This window comes from Protopterus annectens, chromosome 8.part0 (assembly GCF_019279795.1).
Source record: "Protopterus annectens isolate FY-2018-M chromosome 8.part0, PAN1.0, whole genome shotgun sequence".
NCBI lineage: Eukaryota > Metazoa > Chordata > Ceratodontiformes > Protopteridae > Protopterus > Protopterus annectens.
Window position 1 is genome coordinate 1,206,550,013 of NC_056741.1, and position 20,265 is coordinate 1,206,570,277.

At 35.2% G+C, this 20,265-nt stretch overlaps 1 protein-coding gene across 2 annotated transcripts in view; it reads left to right on the forward strand.

Moving 5' to 3' along the window:
- The window catches only part of LOC122809310 (guanylate-binding protein 1-like), a 668,410-nt gene that overhangs the window by 13,723 nt on the left and 634,422 nt on the right, over positions 1-20,265 (forward strand). The gene's annotated exons all lie outside the window — the stretch shown is intronic.

Consider the following 20,265-nt stretch of genomic DNA (forward strand, 5'->3'; position numbering starts at 1 on the left):
CCAGTTTGCAAATTAGAAGCAGTCATAGAATCCCCCACTGACACTAACATTCTCTGAGAAGGGCTGACACAGACAAATAACTGGTGTCATAGTAGTGGACTAAAACTAAATACCAAGAAATGCATAATAGTATCCATCAGGAAGTCAGCCACTCCTCCACCCCCAGTAGATACCATATTGATAAAACATCCGTAAGCGTTGACTCAGTAGTTAAGGACTTGGGGCACATATAGGCAGTAATCTAGCCCTTGGCCATCACATGTCTGTGGTAGTGAGGAAGTCATTTTATGTTGTGCAACTTATAAACAAAAGTGTGGCATGTAGGTCCATGGAGGTCATTGGTACACTGTATTCAGCACTCATCAGACTGTCATTGAATACAGTGCCCCCTTTGGTATGTACTTAATGAGGCACATGCAACAGTTGCAACATCCACAGATGTTCCTCAGTAAAAGAATACAAGACATAAATAATATGTCCTATGCAGATCACCTCAAAGCCGTATCCCTTTAGTGTGTCTCCTACTGGCTGTTGTGATAAGATCTATAGCTGCCACACAAGGCTTCTACAGACCCCACTCTAATTGACGTTCTGTATATCCACAAAACAAACAGCACCAGAATTACCCATTCTAAAGACTTAAACATTGTCTGTGATATAAATAGGACCTGCTGGGAAAACAAGTATGTATCCCATAGATTACCCCTTCTCTGGAACAGGTTCCCAGTCAGTGTGAAGGAGAGTTCATCCCTAACCTAATTCAAGTGTAACTTGGACAGCTCACCGGGGAACCAGAAATTCATCCGTAATTTGGGGCCTATATCTCTGCTGGACACAGACGGTCTGTAAATGTTTCATCCACTGAGCCCCTGGTTACTACCAAGGATACCAGAATTTATCAGAACTTTGGAATGCATGGCTAGACTTAAAAAGGCCCCAGTGGTCATTAGTCTAGTAAACACCTATGTACCTACAAGAAACAAAGAAAAACATTCTTTAAAGTTACAAAACCATACAATATTCAATAAAAATGCAAACACAGAAGCTATTTGATAAACACAGTAATGTCTTTCAGACTTGGTGTTCTAGGAAAACAAATGACCTCCCAGAGATGGAGAGATCCAATACCTATTATACCAGGCCTGCTAACACCACAGGTTAATATGATTCCATATAAAGCTCTAACTATCAGGCATTATTGCTTACTTAAAACATTTCATAGTTTCATTAGTGTGTACTAGCCTAATTTCCAAGGGGCCTTTGTAAGCCAGCCAAGCATCTCAGTTGTACCCCCCCCCCCCAGGTTTATGTGCCTTAGAGGTTATTCTAAGGGGTGTATGTAAAATAGGGCAGGGTTCATAGGCTGCCTCTGTCCAATAGAGATGTAGGTACTAGACTCCGGGTGTATTTCTGATTTCTTATCCACTGGTCCTGGTTTCTCTTTAATAGGGTTAGGGAAGAACACTGTTTCATATGGATGGGAAGCCTGTTCCAGGGAATGGGAATTCCCTGAGATACATACCTGTCTCTCCAATGTGTCCTGTTTATGTCACAAGCAAAGTTTAACTCACTAGCTTGACTAATTTTGATGCTATTTATTTTGCGGACATGCAAAAAGTCCATCAGAGTGTGGTCCAAGGATGCCTTTTATGCCAGGATAGATTGTCTCTTAACAAGAACAACAGTTAGTGCAGTAAAAACAGTTTCTGCATTCCTTTTTAACAAGAAATCTCTTTATTAAATTATCATGTATGACATGGGCCATGTTACATTTATATAAATGACAATAAACCATAGGGACATAATCTCAGTTACAAACATTATACATTCCAAACTGTGTGACACAACTGTAGCTGCAAACATTATACTTCACGTTTAACATATCCTGTCATTGTTAGTCAACCATTACATAGCTCATTCAAATTCTGCCTTCTTTATACCTTGTTCTTTAACAGTTTCTACATTCTTGTACATGGATCCTATATTCACTCTGCTGAGACACACCAGCTGGCTTAAAGTTCTTACAGCCAGAGTCTCATGACACTATGTGGTGCCAGAAGCTACCAAGCACAGTTCAGTAAGTTGTGTATTATTTAAAGAAAGAATACGGGAACATTTATATGACATCAAAAAAGGCAAAGATACTAATGCATTATTTAAACACTCAGTTTCATGTCAGTCCTTCAAAGGTTATAAGTTTGCCATTTTAGATATGGTTAAATGTAACAACAGAGGTGGAGACTTGAAAAACGTATTATTAAACATGGAACTAAAATGGCAACTGAGATTAAGGGCTACTATTTTTCCCGGTTTAAATGAATATGTGAGCATAAAGCCTGTATTAGCAGCTAAATTTATGAAGGTATGAATTTATTTGTTATATCAGCGTATACTTTTTAGAAATTGTAAGAGTAAATAACATTATCAGTTGTTAGTACAAGTATATTTTTTTACAGTTTTCTACATTTTGGTCACATAGATTTACATAAAAAAACTGTATTGTAACAACTATATAGGAAGAAAATGTACCCTGGGTCTTTAAAGATTTCATTTAGACTTCATTTAGACTTTATTGGTCATTAATATGATTGTTATAAATAACAAGGGCGGCACAAGTGTATTTTATCTGAATAAGTCTTGTAAGGAGACGAAAGCGCTCATCTTTGTGGATTTTACTGTGGATTAAAGCTTCTACGTTTTTTACTGGTGGCCTGGACTGGTTTTTATTTTTTATTCGAGTGGTTTTCGTGACATTATCCTTTTGTTTCTTTCAAGTTGTGTATTGTACTGAATACCACATATGAGATTGAGCATGACCAGCCGATAGCTGCAGTGGTAGCAGAACTGCAGGCATGGTACTAAAATGTGGTGGTTAAAGAATGGCCGAGTTACAGGAGACTATTTCAATTTACCAATTCGTCTGTACCCCATATTCATCTGTAATAACAAGCTTTAGGTACTGACTGAAAAAATGTACTCGAGCATAAAAGTAGTGGAGATGAGGTTCCCTCACAGGATTGTTGGACCCACTTTGGGGAGCTTGGCAATCTGGAAGGATCTTTAAGTAGAGCTAATGCTCCTTTGGGTTGAGAAGAGTCATTTGTGCATTTTTGGGTATCTAATATGGATGCTTTTGTACAAGAAGTACAGCAGACATGGCTCACTGAGCACAATCCCAGTGCAAACCCATGACATGATAGGGAGATTGTGTTTGTCATCTTTCCTAGTAATGCCTGAGGATGCTGTAGGATAAGTTGATGGGGAGAGGGAAGCCTGATATTCCCTGCTCAATGGGCTGCTGCTGTGAACTTCTCCAGGAAAATGGCTTGGGACATGGTTGGAGGCATGGATCTTTTTTATGAGTGTCAGATGACAGAGGTTGTTTTCAACTTAAACATGTAAATAATGTATTTTCATTAGATAGGTAGAATGTAGAACTTGTTTTATTTTATTAATGTAACATGGCTTATGGCTGTTTTACTTACAGCTTCTTTCAGAAACTGCATTTCATCATAATGGAACAGAACTATGTGAGCCTTCTGCAACTTGTTTAAAAAGTAACTTGTTAAAATATTTCTTACCCTTGTAGAGTATACTGCATCAGAACCACTACTGTTCTTTTTTCTTATTTTTGTCTAGGACTGTTTTAGTGTTGGAAATACCTGTAAAGTTTGAAGACTGTGTTGCATCAGAGTCACTGCTTTCCTTTTACTATTTGTTTTTCTGTGTCTATTATTTGGATGTTGGTAGTTCTAAATGGGTGGTAATGCTTACATCAGGATGCTTGGATTATAGATTTACTGGATTTTGTCTACTTCCTGAGGATTTGCCAAACAGCCATGAGTAATTGAAACTAGCATCTACAGATGATGTTAGAGTTTTTCTGTCAATAGTCTGTCCATGTGGTGGAACATTTTTTTTTTCCATTGTGTAACGGCATTACTGTTTTGTATGTGAAATCACATCTTTTAAAAGTAAAAAAAAATGTTTTCTTGTGCTCATTTGACAAAGACTGCTGCTGATGTCTTATCTTTGGAGGCTGTCTTTGTAGCCTTGGTGTGACTGTTGCTGTTTGCTGTTTTGAAGAGAGACTGGCCATCAGCTGTCGTAAAATAAAGTAATATTGGTTGAGTCATTAAAAGAGTAATTATTAACTGAGTTCTTGATATCAGATTATTGATCTGGTTGGTGATTTATACCATAAATGAAAGTAAATGGTTCTGTCACTGTAGAAGTATTAGTAGGTATCTTAATAAATATATGTATGTGTAAGTGTATGAAAGACAGTTTGGCTAAGTGTTGGTTAATGTTGCTAAGTTGGCACTAGAAAGCACTGAGCTCAAACTGAGGTGGAGAAATGCATGGAGAGTCAGTGATTACGACCCTGATCTGGAGCTAACAGTTTACAACTTATTTTGGGTTTGACAGGTGTTGATCATAACTCAAGGCAGTGGTGTACGATTGATGTGTAATGTCTTGAGACCTTTCACCTTCTTGTGTACATATTTGGGTAACAGTGGTTCATACTTGGGTTCCATAACCCCTACTGTACTTGACACTGCCCTAAAATGAAAAGCACAATGCATTCTTCTTTGGTGGAGGCTGTACTGTCTAATACGTTATTTACTGAAAGAGTTAAGGAAATTAGAGTATATTTCCATTCTTATTCATATGCAGTCTCTGCCTGCTACAGTTTTAAAATGATAGCCCTAACTGTAGAAAAAAAAAAATACTAATATGTCACATATTTTTTGTCTTTCTCTGAACCTGCTCTTTAAAGGAAATATGTTTGCCTTCATGATAAATAATGTGGAATAAGCAATTGGTTGATGTAGATATCTATTGACAATTGCTTCTATTCTTTTTTCAATAAGTATGGGATTTTTTACGTCCACCTGAACTACCACCAGTTCAGGCAGATGATACCTTGGTTTTAATGTCTCATCCAAAGGACTTAAGTACCATAAGGAAAAATGTAGTATGTTGTCAGCCATTTTGATTTATCTCAGTGCTAATCATATCTGGCGTGGCATATAGATCAAAATTGACATAAACAGACATGTTTCACATCCAAGCAGTGTTTGTTTTTCATTTTTATAGACAAGGTTCCATCTCAAAGACATGCATTTAGGAAAACTGGCAAACTTCTAAAGTGCCTGTAGGTATATGTGTGGTATATGAGTACGTTTTACATCCTGCAGTGAACTGGCTTTTCATTTAAGATTGGTTTTCTGATGTTTACCTTTGCATGTTGGGATAGGCTATGGCATTTTAACAGCTATAGACTGCTTAAAGCAAGTATGAGATAGAACACTGAAAAAGACTGTTTTTTTACCTTTTAGTTCTCTGTTTTTTTTTCAGTTTTCTATCTTATGGTCATGTTGTCATGCTCATATTTTTGTCAAAAATATTTTTATTGAATATATACATTAACACACATTCAACATAATACATAGTGGAAAACAAAACACTAATACTTCAAATCCAGATTAACAAATGAATAGAGCAAAATTGTGTTTGGGAACACACAAATATGTTCATGGCTAGCTAAAATGATACTGAGATCCAAGACTGTAATTTAATAGACTCTAGTTGTACATGTTAACTTGTATGATCCTAAGTAAAGGGCTAAACCTAAATTTATAATTAACATTTCTAAAAAAACAATTTGGGTAGAAGTAAAGGAGTATAGAGAATTTGATATAACATTTTCCATTACCTTTTCAGTCATCAAAATTGTTCTTACATTTATTGGAAATTGTATGCATTTAAGTATTTTTGTTTAGAAGAATACCTTTTCTTAAAAGATGCTTCTTGAAGGGAGCTCCATTGATTAAGAGTTAAAAAAAAATCAGTGGTAATAGTTGTAATGAGGAAAAGGGGACTCTTGTTTGGTTTATTTAAGTTAATATTTATTGTAGTTTGTTGCCAAGTCACTTTAAATTGTATGACATGAGCATTGCACGGTGTACTACTAATTTGAGACCATACATCTTGAATACACAGTGTCAAAGACATGTATAATATTAGCATTGAGATTTTTACAAGCTGAACAGTTTGGAAGAAGCCCTGGAAAATAAGCATCATTTTGTGTAGGAGTTAAACATGTATTATAACATATGCTCAGCTAAGTATATTGCCTCCTTTTTAAAAGGAATATCCTGAAAATCTGAGTTCCAAAGTTAGATCCAAAAAATTATCACTTAAAGAAATAAGAACACTATCTTTCTAATCAGAGTTGAATGGAAAGACATAGTGACTATTTTAGCAGGCAATGGTACTTGTTGAAGTTTTATAAATTTTAAATATTTTTCTTTATTGAAATTAATGTTATCAAAGATCATGTGAAGTGAGGTCCATATGATATTTAAATTAGCTCCATTTGTTAATGGTATCTTGTGATAGTAACAAATTTTGGAGGCAGATTGAAAATTTTGAAGAAAAAAGTCAGCTACTAAGATATGGAAAACATGACAATCAACCATTCTGCCCTTTAAAACATTTGGATTGAGACTGCTAGGTTCACTAAACTGCCCAGTTTCAAACAACTAATCAAACATTTCCAAACTTAACGAATAAATTAGCTTCAGTAAATTCTGTAAATGTTTGATTAGATCTAATACTAATGTACTGAGCTTAAGCTTGGAAAGCTGGTTAAATGGAACAAAAGGGCCATAAGGATTACATGGTGCCATTTATATAGCCAAATATCATTTGGTAAATAGAGATGTTTAAATGCTTAGGAAATCTACAAATAAAAAAGAAATACTTGCAAAGGTTTTCAAGTTTAACATCGTCCTGATTTTTAGAATATGATAGTTTGTGATAGGATACGCTCATTGCATAAGGAAATTGTATAAATTTAAAAAAAAAAGCTTATTGTGAAATGGATTAGCAGGAATAATTTATAAAAAAAAGAATCTAGAAAAGATGTTCATTTTAACTGTTGCAGTTTTTGAAAAGAAAAATCAAATCTTCTGTCTAATCAGATCCTGCTGCAGTATAAAAACAGCATTATTATTACCATTAGTATTTAAAATTGATCATTGTTTATTTTAGGTATTTATTAACATTTGTTTACTGAGAAAGACCAATTGAGTAATAACCCATTTTCAGTGGAGGCAAAGGGAGAAAAGCTCCAACATACTACATGAGTAATCAAAGAAATAGATTGTCTTATTAGACAACTAAGTTTAAATTGTTTAAATTAAAAGAAGTGAAGATAGAGAGAAACTGAAGCAAATGTGAGACAATTAGGAGAAATACATGAATTCAGAAAAGACAGTGGTAAGTTGAGAAAATAAGTTGAGAGAGTTACATTGATGAGGGAGTGAATATTGGTTAGTAAAGAAAGGAATATGTATATATATATATATATATATATATATATATATATATATGAGAAGAGAAAGTTGTGTATAAAGTTGATAGAAATATTTGCAAGTTACAGATAGTAGTATTTTAATGATATATACTTTGGCATTAGCAAGTGAGTAAGATTTTCAGTAGTGGAAAAGGAGATGATAGTAAGGCAGGGGTGAGGGGAAAGTAGGTCATAAAATGAAAAATACTAGCTGGGAAAAGTGAGGGGAAAAGATGGCTGCAAAAAAGTGGTGCGAGAGATAAAACTGTGGTTATAAGATGGAGAGGGGGGGAGTGAAAGAGCAGAAATGAATTATTGGTGGGACTAGCCTGGTGTGGAACATGAGCAGAGCCAGGAATTAGGAATCTTTTTAAATAAGTTTTGAACATGTGAATGTTGGGTCATGGCCCGTTTGTTATTGGGAGTGAGTTCTAAGTCTTTGCTAACATATTTGAGTATGAGGAATATCTTGCAGAATTGTTTGGTTTGTATGATAAGAGGTTGTTTATTGTAATTTTTGGAGTATTTTGCTAAGAGCTGGGCAGGCTGAAGGATTGTTTATTATTGTTTGTGCTGTGATTAATTGGGTGTATGTAAGTTGTTGAGGTAGTTCTAAACAATTTTAGTGTGCTACAGCAGTGGCTTTAATTAGATTTGTTTGCAGCCAAGAGCACAATATTGTTATAACATTGCTCAAGTTTAGTTTTTAGAGAGGCATAAGGATGCGTACCTTATATAAGTGATGGCAGGTGTTAATTAGGGTTACTTTAGTATTAGTTGATTTATATATTGTGAAGTTCAATACATGTATGTGTGTATAATCACTGTGTTCATATCGGTCTCTCTCTCTCTCTCTATATATATATATATATATATATATATATATATATATATATATATATATATACATACATACACGTGTGTGTGTACAGGAACATTCATGTGAGTGAATGCTTTTTAGTGATGTAAAAAAAAAAAAAAGAGAGAATGCTTATATGACCAAATGTTCTTTTTAATGGTTTTTTTTTTTTTTTTTTGCTGGCAGGTTTTTGTATGAGATTGCATTGCATCATTGTAAGGGGATTTACCCTTACCACACTGTTGTTGGATCTCCGAGTTTGTATATATATATATATAATTGGCATATGGTGTTGGGAGTGTAGAAGGGCTTGTCCCCTTGCAAAAAAAATTAGTTTTTAGTTTTCCCAGTTTTCTATCATTTTAGATCCACTGTGTGCGTGGTTGTGTGTGAACTTTTTTTTTTTGCAAATGTTAACTGTAGTTTGAAAATGTTTGATGAGGTCTATGGGATGAAATATGCAAGATGCCACACTTTGAATAATAGAAAATAATATAATCTGCAAAAGCTGTATATGGAACAATGATTTCATGACATTTTAGAGAAATGGATCGATTTCTTTGATTTTAGTTGAAGAACAAGGAATCAAATTGGGTAATAGTTAAAGTATTGCGTAAATAACATTGGTAAACAGTTTATTAGATGGATTCCCTTGAATCGATGCATGTTCAAAATTTGTATTTGTGTGTGTGGGTGTGCATGTGTGTATATTTCAAAACAGAAGAGGGAAAGTGTCAAACACTATTGCAGCATTGATGACCAACATAAATAATGGATTACAAAGGTGTATTCTCTAAGATAAACAATTGTATTTAAATTTATCATCTGATCAGTAGTCTGCTGAGATTTAAGGAAACTTGATTGAAAAGATATAATAAGCACAGGTAGAACTGCCTTCATTCTGTTTGCTGATATCAAGGCAAAGTCTTTATAGATAAGTGAATTGAATGATTATTAGCATTTAGGTTTGGGGAGAGGAACAGTTCTTGATTGATTACAGTGTTAATCAGATATGTTATTGACTTATATGACAGAAAACATGAAAAAAGATTTTTGAGTTTGATATTGAACTTCTTGCAAGAATTTACAGTATAACCTTCATGATCTGGTGCTTAATATACTTTTGAGGGATTTTATCATCTCCAGAATTTCCTTTTCACTCATAAGGCAATAATACTAAGGTGATACTGTGTAGGCAGCTATTAATATTTAAGGAATCTAAGAATGTTTCTAGAGTAGAAGCATTCATTTACTTTTTGAGAACATATCAGGAAGTCGGGAGTGTCAGAGAATTATGTAAGAGTGGTACAGGATATGTACGAGGGTATTGTGACAGCAGTGAGGTCTGCAGTGGGAGTGACGGATGCATTTAAGGTGGAGGTGGGATTACATCAAGGATCAGCTCTAAGCTCTTTCTTATTTGCAATGGTGATGGACAGGTTGACAAACGAGATCAGACAGGAGTCCCCTTGGACTATGATGTTTGCAGATGACATTGTGATCTGTAGTGAGAGTAGGGAACAGGTGGAGGAGACCCTGGAGAGGTGGAGATATGCTCTAGAGAGAAGATGAATGAAGGTCAGCAGGACTAAGAATATATGTGTGTGAATGAGAGAGAGGCTAGAGGAATGGTGAGGATGCAGGGAGTAGCGGTGGCGAAGGTGGATGAGTTTAAATACTTGGGATCAGCAGTTTAGAGTAATGGTAAGTGTGGAAGAGAAGTGAAGAAGAGAGTACAGGCAGGATGGAGTGGGTGGAGAAGAGTGTCAGGAGTGATTTGTGACAGAAGAGTACCAGTAAGAGTGAAAGGGAAGGTCTACAAGAGGGTAGTGAGACCAGCAATGTTATATGGGTTGGAGACAGTGGCATTGACAAAAAGGCAGGAGTCAGAGCTGGACGTGGCAGAGTTAAAGATGTTAAGATTTGCACTGGGTGTGACGAGGGTGGACAGGATTAGGAATAAGTATATTAGAGGGTCAGCCCAGGTTGGAAGATTTGGAGACAAAGCCAGAGAGGCAAGATTTCGTTGGTTTGGACATGTGCTGAGGAGGGATGCAGAGTATATTGGGAAAAATATGCTAAGGATGAAGCTGCCAGGTAACAGGAAAAGAGGAAGACCTAAGATAAGATTTATGGATGTGGTGAGAGGGGACATGTAGGTGGTTGGTGTGACCGAGCAAGATGCAGAGGACAGGAAGAAATGGAAACAGATGATCCGCTGTGGCGACCCCTAATGGGAGCAGCCAAAAGAAGAAGACATAAGTTATCAAAATGTAAGTGAAAAATTTGACACTACCCAAGTCAGTTACTGGATGAAGATGGCAGAGGAACCAAGTATTGAGAACAAATCATTAGAGATGGAAAGGTAATTGAATGCAAAGATACCAAGATGGCATTTAGATTGCAGGCTAGTGATTGCCTTCCCTGTCAGGGATTGATATCACAGTATAAACAAAGGAAAAGGGCTAGGGGAATCTTAAATGAAAGACCTGCACTGGCTGGGTTTTAATTGAATCTAGAAAAGAAGCTGCTGTTAAAGGAATAATTAACAGTGCATAAAAATATTTCACAATAACTATAGGAATTAATCCGAATATGTCAGAAAAGATTGACAAGAAAGACTAGATATGCAGTTCACAAAGAAACAATGGGAGGCCGTACGTATGGCTCCAAATATGCAACAAAATATAGAAGATTTAGGGGTTTTCCCTGAAGTCTTTGCATAGATACTTTTATACCTCAAGCAGACTCCAAATAATTTTTCCTCAGGTAGATGGCAAATGTAGGAGGAATGTTGGGGACGAAAGTGGTAACCAGGAAAACATATGTTTTGGGAATGTAATGAGTTGGAAGACTTTAAAAATTCTCTACAGAGTACTCTGTAAGGAATACTGGATGAACAAATGAGTGTAACTAAGGAAATAATTTTTTTGAGCTGGAATACAGGATATGAATTGCCTAGATTTAAGGCATTGTTAAGTTTAATTGTGGTGGCTGCCAAAAAACAATTGCTAGGAAATGGAAATCGATATCTAAACCAACTCTACTTGGCATAGTAAATATTGTAACAAAGGTAAAAGAACAGGCAGTTATAAAAGAACAAGACCTCAGGATGATAACCTTATACAAAGGACACTTACCGAGGACAAACTTACAGGCATTTACCCATGTGGCCACTGCAGTTTCTGCAGTTATATCTTTAAAACTACTAGTTTCACTAGCAAAAATACTGGACAAATATACAACATTGAATTCTTTGGTAACTGTAGTTCAGACTGGATAATATATCTTGCTACATGCACCTGTCAGGCCTTTTACATTGGCCAAACATCCAGGCAGTTTCGGATCAGGATCTCTGAACACCTTGGGGATATCAGGAATCAGAGACCAACCAATGCGTTATACAGACACACCATTAAACATCCCACTGCTAAATTCTCATTTGCCATAATTGACCGTATCATTGGCAATCGATCATTTAAAGCAGGCTGGCATGATATCTTAAATACAAAAGAAAAGAGGTGGATTATCAAACTCTGGGGGCTCTTCCCCCCGGGACTGAATGATAAATTATGATTTATGTAATTCTTAGCCAACAATATACATATATATCTTTTAAGACATCATTATGCACCTAACATTTTTTCTATTTCAGCATATTAATGATGATGCTTTTGGCCTTATGTTATATTTATATATTTTTTCGGATTCATCATGCACTTTAACTTTTTTTTTCCTGTTAACAAACTGAAGATGATTTTTTTTGTATTCTATAACCATGGTTTTTACTTTTAGGTATACTAACCTATCAGTCAAACTTCACTTTGTTTGCATTCAGGAACAAAAATGTAAGAATCCGAGCTGATGAGCATTTTTATTTCATCTCTAATGTCAATGTAATTCTTAGCCAATAATATACATACAGACATCATTATGCACCTAACATTTTTTCCTATTTTAGCATAATAATGATGATGCTTTTGGCCTTATGTTATATTTATATATTTTTTCGGATTCATCATGCACTATAACTTTTTTTCCTGTTAACAGAACTCAAGATGATGTTTTTTTTGTATTTTATAACCATGGTCTTTACTTTTAGGTATATTAACCTATCAGTTAAATTTTACTTTGTTTGCATTCAGGAACAAAAATGTAAGAATCTGAGCTGATGAGTATCTTTATTCCATTTCTAATGGTGATTTTTCTCATGGTTTTTCATTAACCTTTTTGTTTCTTCTTTTTTTTGAAATCACAGGAAATGATGTCACAAAATCCATTAATTGAGGCTATTTAAGTTCATGACTCACTATTATTACTCAATGTACTACTGAAGAAAGCCTTGTGCTGAAACCGGTCTAGTTTCAGTTTACAATAAAATTATATTTACAGATCCTCCCGGGTGCTGGCTTTTTTTCTATTTTGGATATTTAGAAAAGGGTAGGAGTAAATTACATAGAAAAAATGGAAATTGTGGGAACAGTGCATGCAGAAAAATGTTTTGTAGGAGGAATAAGGTTTAAGAGAAAGCAGGAACTGATTAGATTAAATGACATATAGCAATGTATGTGCTGAATAATGTTTGTAAATGTGAAATTGTTAATATGGTTTGATTACTTTTATATAAATGTAAGTTTTCCAATGTCACAAGTGATAATTCAATAAAGGTATTTAACAACACTGTTTAAGTCGGAGACAATGTGGTCTTCTACCCTGAGGGAGAGAATATGATTTGATTATTTCTGTACTTAGATAATAGAGTCTATGTATATAGAGGATATTTGTGCCTGTTAAGAAAGTACTGTAATCAGGCTGACTTCTGCTCAACTTACCTAAATGAGTGTTCAGCATGTATTTCTAGTTGAAGATAAGAGACCTGTGTTTGTATGATAAGATCATAAAATTTAACCAACTGAACTACCAGTATTCTTATTGTTGTGTAACATTACTTCCTTCTGTCTATGTTTTAAATAAGAAGCTTGGTAAATAAAATAACATAAATGTTCAGACTTTAGAGAAGCTCAAAGAGTATCATTTTGCAGTTCTGAAGGAGGTAATAGATGCAGGATATTATTTAGCTTTTTGATAAAATCAAGCGCTACAGAACTTGCAAGAGCATTTGGGCAAAAAGTCCAGTTCCAGTGTTTCTGAAATATAAAATTTTGTACTGTTAAATCCGCATGTGTTTTCACCTTTGATTGGTCTGAAAAGAATCTTGGAAGAATAGAACAATGTGTCAAAGCTGAGGAAAGTGAATGAAAATTAAGTCAATTGAAATATAAATTAGACCAGGATATGTGCCGTGGGGAATAAAAAGAGAAGTAAGAATCATCAAAGAGAATGTAATGGAAGGATGTCCCAACAGTTAAAAGGTTTAAATCTCTTCAATGATAAGTTTAGATTCCTTTGTATTTACATATTTTGCTTTAGATGTTCTATCTTTAAACAGAAAATACAATATTTGAAATCACTTTCAAAGTCCAAAGAAAACTCTATAAACACAAAACAACCCCCCGTAGTAAAAAAAACTGAAGCCAGTCTGTTATCAGGTGAATAAGCAGTTTCATTCTTTTAATTATTCAAAACTACATCAGATAGCTTAGCACTCAGTCCAACTCAGCACATGGAACCTAAGATGGGTTCAACTTTAGGGAGAAGGCTTTGCCAAACTTTAGACAATGTTACTGTATGTTCCTGGTTTTCTGTTGCATATCTGGCATGGAGTCCAAGAATTTTGTCCTTCATCCTCTGGAATGTTGCAGTTCTACATGCAGGCAAAAATACAGGACTATGTAGTGATAAGTGTCCATCTGGTGTTAAATATACCATTTTAGTTTCAGTTCTAGTTCTAGTCAAATTTGTCAGTCAAGTACAGATTGGACAGCTTTGCCCAGTTTTTCAATCAGTTTATCCACTTGGAGCTTGAGATATTAACTGATTTAGATGCACTAAATAAGTTTCTGAAGTCTTTGTAAACCTTACAGTCACATTATGAACCAAAGTCATTTTCTGTACCTCTTCCTTAACTTCTTGACATTGTGATTCTGATAGTCAGTACATTTGCAAATTTATTCTCTTGCAAGCATTGTTTCTATGTCATAACAAATTAAACTCTCCCTACCAGAAAACTCTGAGACTGTTTGTATTCCTTAAGTACAAATTACTTTACTTCTTGTTTATGAGACATTAATAATGACTTCTCTGTTTTGACCATGACATGCTGTGGCAGCTTTAATTTCTTCTCCAAATCTACTGTAGAGCTTCACTTTTGCTATGGTTTCAGAACATTTGTGTGTATAATTGCTCTGGTTTTCTTCTTCTAAGTTGCTTCACCTTACATTTCACTTCACTTAATTTCAAATGGTTCTTGACATTTTTTACAAGGAACTTTTTCAACAGTGATACTAATAAAAGCACTTCATCTTCTGGTTTGAATTCCCAGAGATGGGCATTTTTGTTATGTATGTTGTTGTATCTCCTGTGCTGTCCTTATATGTTCTCATAGTAGTGATGTGATGGTTTAGTTCTTAACCTGTCCTTGCAAGTATGACAATGCTCCATCATACTTTAAAAAGAGTGTTTTCCTCCTTCCAATTCATTTTCCTTAATCTTTCAAGCCTTGAAAATATCTGCCATACAGTAGTTCAAATGTTGTGAATCTAGGTGAGACTTTGGCTACTCCCCTTGCAACTAAGAGAAGATGTAGAAGCAGCTGTTTTCAATCTTCCATCTAGTTCCATACATTCTATAATATTTTATAATGCAGACTTTAAAGTTTTGTTAACTCATTCCACTAATCCATCTATTTCAGGGTGGTGTACAAATGTCCTTAGCTGTATCACTTAGAAAATAATGAAGGTCATATGTTACTCTGGACATGAACGTGGGTGTGTCAGTCAGTAAAAATTTATTGGGGTATACCTAGCCTAGAAAAAAATGCATTAATACTTATTTTGTTATGAACTTAGATTGACTTTTTGTAGGGGTACTACCTCTGCATGTTTTGTTACATAATCCTTAATTATTGAGATGTACTGATGGCCCTTACTTGATTTTATAAGTGAACCCACAAGATCCATTTCTGTTTATTCAAATGGGAGATCCATGATGGATAAGGGTATGAGAAGGTTCTTTAACCCTGGGTCGAGTGCATTGGCATTCTGAGTAAGATGCATAAAAATTATCTGTGTTTTATAACACCAGGCCAACAAATGTTAGCTAAAAATCATAGTCTTTTGTCTTGTTCTTCCCTAAATTACCTCCCAGAATGTAGCTATGTGCTGACTTCTTTGCAAATGTTCTAAATGGCCTTGGAACTAAGCATTGGCTCAGTTTGTGTTCTTTGTCTTTGGTTACCCTGTATATCAGATCATTTTGTAGTTCCAAATATTCGTATGAAGTAAGGCAGCTCTTTTGCTCCTTGTATTCCCCATCTAGTCTTTGTATAGTCTCTCTAAGTGTCTAACTCTGCTTATTGAATTATCTTTACTCAGGGCTGTTTTGAAATTGACATGGCTGATCCGGAGATCAACCATGCCAATATTCATTTAATCTGTATTATAATGTGAAAGTGAGAGCATGGTATTTTTGCCTGTAAATGCAGATACAGGTGTCTTCCCTTTGTCTTAGCCCCCCCCCCCCTCCCCAAAAAAAAAAAAAAACCTCACGAAAATGATATTCTTCCATTAGGGATATTGGTGGTTTCTGTTTTTCTACAGCAGAAGATTTCTTACTTTCTTTAACATTATTGTCTTGTTTCTGTTCTGACTAAATGCTTTGATGTAGCAGGGAGAAGCTGAATCAAGTTCTCCTTTCCACTTTTCTTTTAGTATGAGATTCATCTGTTTCTTTTTCAGTTCTATGCCTTGCATTGGTGTACTGGTAATTATGTACCTTTCCCCTAACAGTTTCCAAAATGACCTCTTTGCTATTTTAACACTGGGAGTCTTTTGGTACTTGCCTTCATTGTCAGTCTCTACTCTGACATCATTTATGACTATAACTACTGTGTCAGACTTATATAATCTAATCACCTAGAGTCATACCTTACTACCTTTTATGTCTTCTAGTCCCATGCATTTTTCGATAATATATTTGGCATAACCTTTCTCCACAGATCTTCCAGAACTGTGTGAACTGGGGAAAATCTTTGCTAGTTACCACATCATGATTTAAGTTAAGAAATAGAGCTACTAAATGTAGTACTTTACTTAAAATAGTTTGCATTTCTATCTGTATTATTGAGGTATTCATTCTTTCTCCAGATGCAAATATTATGCTGACTTTCTGTTTACTATATGTTTTATATACACCAAAATACAGGGATCTGACTAGTGTAATCATGCTTCCTAAATAAAAAAAAATAAATAAATGAAAATAAAAATCAGTTATTTTCCTTTCACCATAGTACTGTATTTAACCAGTTTAGTAATAGCACAGTGGCAGAAACCAACCTGTACAGATCTAGTAGTTAAATGTTCAGTGTTATCACATTCCGTAGGTTCACACATCATAGGCAAGCTTTAAGGTACATCCTTCTAACTGTCATTAACAGTTTCTTTTCAGGTACAACATTGTTTTACTATCTGTCCCTTATTACAACATTTAACTGAAAACTGGTTACAGGAAGGAAGGCACCAAACACAAAACGTAAGAACAAGCAGTTTAATCCAAAATGAAGCGCTTTTCATCACAGTAAATACTGTGAATTCTTCAGATAAAAACAACATCGAGAGCATGCCCTTAAGTAGTCAGTGAGCAGTAGTTAATTAGTTAGGTAATTAACCAATATTAGTTAAATTCCTTCTTCTTGAAAACAAATTGAAAACTTGTACTCATAGAAACTGCAGTTTCTAAAGACTACAAAAGCGTCACAAACACATTTAGACACACCCACATGCAAAACTCAAACCCTAACCCTGCAGAAGAAACAATACTAAATGTTCTTATATACCATAAAATACCTACAAAGGTTTTTGTACTTTATAAGTACCAAATATCTGAAATGACATGGTAAACCCATATTCGTTCCTACTATTGTTGATTTTTAAGATCTTATGTACAGTTGATACATACTTTACATGAATTCTATACGTAAAACCCTATCTAGTAAGGTTTTTTAATTTCAGAATACATACAATAGAAATCTTTCATTTAGACCTGGATACTGCCCTGCATTGGTGTTGAACTGCCATATTGATTCTAAACGTTCTGACTTCACTGAAACTGGACCCCCCCCCCCATGTCATCAGGTACAATTTAGTCTATTGCCCTGAACAAAAACCTGTGGTCCATGTATTCGCGGATATGTTTAGCTAGGGCACTGTCTTCACTCAATTTGCCAATGTGGTATAGATAGGTATCTTTTCCCTATATAGAATGCGGGACACATTTGGCATTGGGCTAGGTATATGACCCCTTTAGACTGGCAGTTTAATCTAAATCTGGTAGTGTATTGAGTGCCTTTGATCTTAAACTTCTGACCCACATCCATATGTTTACAGTACTTACACGAACCACATTTATACATCCCACATCTACTGACTAGTGTATTAGAGTTTCTTTCAACTAGATTTTTTAAATTGGCTCCTCTTTTGAAGGTAATTCTAGGTGTGTGAGCCACTTTCTTATAAAGGTGTCTGACCGTAGTAGGTCCCAGTTCTTCCTGAAGATCCCACATAAGTCAAGAGCATCTACACTGAATGAAATAATGAAATTATTGAAATTACTAAAATTCTGGAGTACATTACTGTTTGTGTTCTCTTCAGTATGTATACCTATAGTATCAGTGGGTTTATCAATTCGATTTTGACTTAAAATAGGTTTGTACACTCCGTTCGTATGTTTGTGAATCATCTCTTCAATAAGCAGATTCAACATCTGTATAGGGTAACCCCTCCTAGTGAACATCTCCAAGTTGTTACATTCTAAGTAGAAGTCTCTATCTATGGAGGTCATCCTAGCTGCCCTGACAACTGTCCTTTTACTACTGACTTCTTCTGGAGGTAGGGATGACAGCTAGAAAAGTGCAAGAAACTATTAGAATAAGTTTCTTTTCTATGTATACATGCATTGTAGCATTCACTGGTTGTATCTTTACAAATCAAAACACCCAAGTATGATATGGAATTTGCACCAAATTGTGATGTAAACTGCAAAACGTCAGTTGTCTTATTAAAGTAACTGACAATTGCATTAACTGTGTCGTTGTCACCCCTTATCACCATAAAGATGTCATCCAAGAATCTAATGTAGTAGTGTACCTTGTCTTGGACCCAGTTGTTGTGTAGAACAAATTTGTGTTCCCAGTCAGCCATTACTAAATTGGCGAAACTGGCGCCACACGGGGACCCCATGGCTATCCCTGATAGTTGTAAAAATCTTTTGTCAAAGATTACATAGTTATTGGACAAAATAATGTCCAATAGTTCACTAAGCAAACTTATTATATCATTAGGTATGCCCTTGATTCTCAGAATGTGGCTAATTCTCTCTATGGAAGGCATAGAGAGAATTAGCCATGGGGTCCCCATGTGGCGCCAGTTTCGTCATTCCATATCATACTTGGATGTTTTGATTTGTAAAGATACAAACAGTGAATGCTACAACGCACGTATATATATATATATATATATATATATATATATATATATATATATATATAGTAAAGAAACTTATTCTAATAGTTTCTTGCACTTTTTTGGCTGTCACCCCTACCACCAGAAGAAGTCAGTAGTAAAAGGACAGTTGGTCAGGGCAGCTAGGATGACCTCCATAGATAGAGACTTCTACTTAGAATGTAACAACGTGAAGGAGATGTTCACTATGAGGGGTTACCCTATACAGATGTTGAATCTGCTTATTGAAGAGGTGATTCACAAGTGTACGAACGGAGTGTACAAACCTATTTTAAGTCAAAATCGAATTGATAAACCCACTGATACTATAGGTATACATATTGAAGGGAACACAGACAGTAATGTACTCCAGAATTTTAGTAATTTCAATAATTTCATAATTTCATTCAGTGTAGATGTTCTTGACTTATGTGGGATCTTCGGGAAGAACTGGGACCTACTACGGTCAGACACCTGTGTAAGTAAGAAAGTGGCTCACACACCTAGAATTACCTTCAAAAGAGGAGCCAATTTAAAAAAATCTAGTTGAAAGAAACTCTAATACACTAGTCAGTAGATGTGGGATGTATAAATGTGGCATGTGTAAGTACTGTAAACATATGGATGTGGGTCAGAAGTTTAAGTTCAAAGGCACTCAGGACACTACCAGATTTAGATTAAATTGCCAGTCTAAAGGGGTCATATACCTTGCCCAATGCCAAATATGTCCTGCATTCTGTATAGGGAAAACAGATAGGAAATTGTGGGAAAGAATATATGAACATCTATACCACATTGGCAAATTGAGTGAAGACAGTGCCCTAGCTAAACATATCCACGAATACATGGATCACAGGTTTTTCTTCAGGGCAATAGACCAAATTGTACCTGATAACATGGGGGGGGGGGTCCAGTTTCAGTGGAGTCAGAACGTTTAGAATTAATATGGCAGTTCAACACCAATGCAGGGCAGTATCCAGGTCTAAATGAAAGATTTCTGTTGTATGTATTCTGAAATTAATAAGCCTTACTAGATAGGGTTTTACGTATAGAATTCATGTAAAGTATGTATCAACTGTACATAAGATCTTAAAAATCAACAATAGTACGAACGAACATGGGTTCACCATGTCATTTTAGATATTTGGTACTTATAAAGTACAAAAACCTTTGCAGGTATTTTATGGTATATAAGAACATTTAGTATTGTTTCTTCTGCAGGGTTAGGGTTTGAGTTTTGCATGTGGGTGTGTCTAAATGTGTTTGTGACACTTTTTTGTAGTCTTTAGAAACTGCAGTTTCTATGAGTACAAGTTTTCAATTTGTTGTCAAGAAGAATGAAATGAACTGATTAACTAATATTGGTTAATTACCTAACTAATTAACTACTGCTCACTGACTACTTAAGGGCATGCTCTCAATGTTGT